Raw genomic sequence first — 2,327 nt, 5'->3', positions numbered from 1 at the left:
CCATCCATCCATCCATCCATCCATCCATCCATCCATCCATCCATCCATCCATCCATCCATCCATCCATCCATCCATCCATCCATCCATCCATCCATCCATCCATCCATCCATCCATCCATCCATCCATCCATCCATCCATCCATCCATCCATCCATCCATCCATCCATCCTGTATCCATCCTCTATGCATTTGTAAATCCATTATTCATATTCTTTATTTTAGTTTATTTGTCTCTGTTATTTTTAACCATACCGTCGAATTTTTATTCAAGATGGTTATATTTTATGGGTAAATAGTTTCCTTAAGACACCTCAGATAGTACAACATCGTTTAGACCAGGTATAATAGGCAAATCCAACCTCTTCAAAATACGATACGCCCCTCCCCATTTAATTCCATTCAAATATAAGGTGTATTCTACTGCAAACCTTTCCGTTTACCTGTTCCTTCCCCCCCAATTAATCTTCAGACTAAAGTGTTACGCGTGCTGGCAAATTTATGTGTACGCCATAAAAATGATGGAAGTCGCCACCAGACAGGGAGGCAGACATTCCCATTTGTCATGGGCAGGTCCAGGGTGTGGGGCTGGGCGAGACGCCCCACCTTTTTTGTTGTGGCCTGATGCTGTCGGCCATTGTGTCTCACCCTCTGTCTCACTCGCTCTCTCTCTCTCTCGCCCTCGCTCTCTGTATGTCTGCCTGCCCATCCGTCTGACTAGCAAAAGTTCAAGCCCCCCACCTCCCTCTCGTCCTCGCTCCCTAACTCCCTCCCTCCATTCCGTTCCGCCTCTACCAGCCAGTAAATCATTCCACGTTCGCGTTGCGTTGCGCCATCCAGATTGATCAATATTTACCTTGGGTGGAGATGATGAACGCCGGTTTGTTAACCCGTTTCAATGCGTTTCAGAGGTAGAAAAAGTGTGCAAGTTGTGAAAAAGAAAGAAGGTGGGATAAACAAAAATGACAAAAAATAGACTGCACTACTAAGGAGAAATGCTAAAGCGTAAATAGCATCATCGCTTTCCAAATACATTAACAAAGATTTTAAAATGTCGGTATGGAAAAGTGTGCGTCAAACTGGACAGAAGGATGAATGAGGGAGGAATTGAGATAGAAGTGAATAAAGGCAGAGACAAAAAAAATATGAGCGAAAAAATAAACACAGGAAGAAAAGGGGACCACAGAGAGGCGAAAAGATGGAAGGGGTAGATAAATGAATGGATGCATGGATGAATAAATGGGTGGTTCAATAAAAGAAGTACCCAGAAGACAATCAAGCCTTGGCCTTCCAGGAAGATCATGTTTTGGAAGCACATCTCTCTTACAGCCAAGTATATTAGGATTTATGTTGAGTTACGGAAAAATTTTAGGCGTCTATTGACATTTCATGCCATTTGACAGTTAATGGTCTTACTTTCTTGACAAATACAAGAAGCAGACCACATTCTATCATCTTTTATTGGGACCAGAGACAAATGTACGAAAACACTGAAGGAATTCTCACGGCTTGGTTACTACAGAGTAATCTTTTTTAGTCCACCAGATTTGGCAATCTTTCGTCCATTCAGATTGTCTTATATATGACAGGTAACTGTAATTAGCATGTCTTCCTTTTCTCCCTTTCGGTCTATTGACATACCTCGTTTGGGATTTTCCTTTTAACTGTGCTTTTTCCTTGAAGATGATTCATTTTGCATGTAATTATCACACTGGCAACACAAGTTACCCCACTCCAAGGCGTTCCACATCTCCCCACTTCACGCCCTTTCACCCCACCCCCACTCATCCCCAGTCCGCCCGCTGTAATTCATTGGCCGAGTGCCCGCTTTGTATTTTGCACTTTTGGGCAGTCCGGACTGGCAGTCGGCGAGTTTAGAAGCAGTCACGACTACAAACGTTTTGGCAGAGGAGGAGACTTTTAAATCCATTCTGACGGCAAAGAGCTGCAGCCAACGGACGACAAGATCGTAAATGGTTGTAAAAATGGACAACAAACATCGGAGCATCTTTCCTACCAGTGGAGAACAGAATCAAATGGGGAATTAAACAACTTGGAAGAAGTGTTATGCAAGTCTTTTAGAAAAAGTGTTTAGGTCAGACTTTTCAGGTTTTAGGTATCAAAGGAAACATCTCATGCATGTGTGCTTGTGGCAGCGGAGGAGGCAATTTGTGTTGCCGCATTCGGACGGTCACATTGGCCATCACTGCGATGAGCCAATCGCCTGACAGGCTTTTGTTGGAGGCGAAAACATCCCACTCCAAGAGACGAGAAGTTAAAAAAGGGGAAAAATCTGGTAAGGAAAAGTTGACACATTGCCTGGCTGTTT

The sequence above is a fragment of the Echinococcus granulosus genome (assembly GCF_000524195.1).
Source record: "Echinococcus granulosus chromosome Unknown EG_S00100, whole genome shotgun sequence".
Classification (NCBI taxonomy): domain Eukaryota; kingdom Metazoa; phylum Platyhelminthes; class Cestoda; order Cyclophyllidea; family Taeniidae; genus Echinococcus; species Echinococcus granulosus.
The sequence above is the reverse complement of the archived record's forward strand: the minus strand, read 5'-3'. Positions refer to the sequence as shown.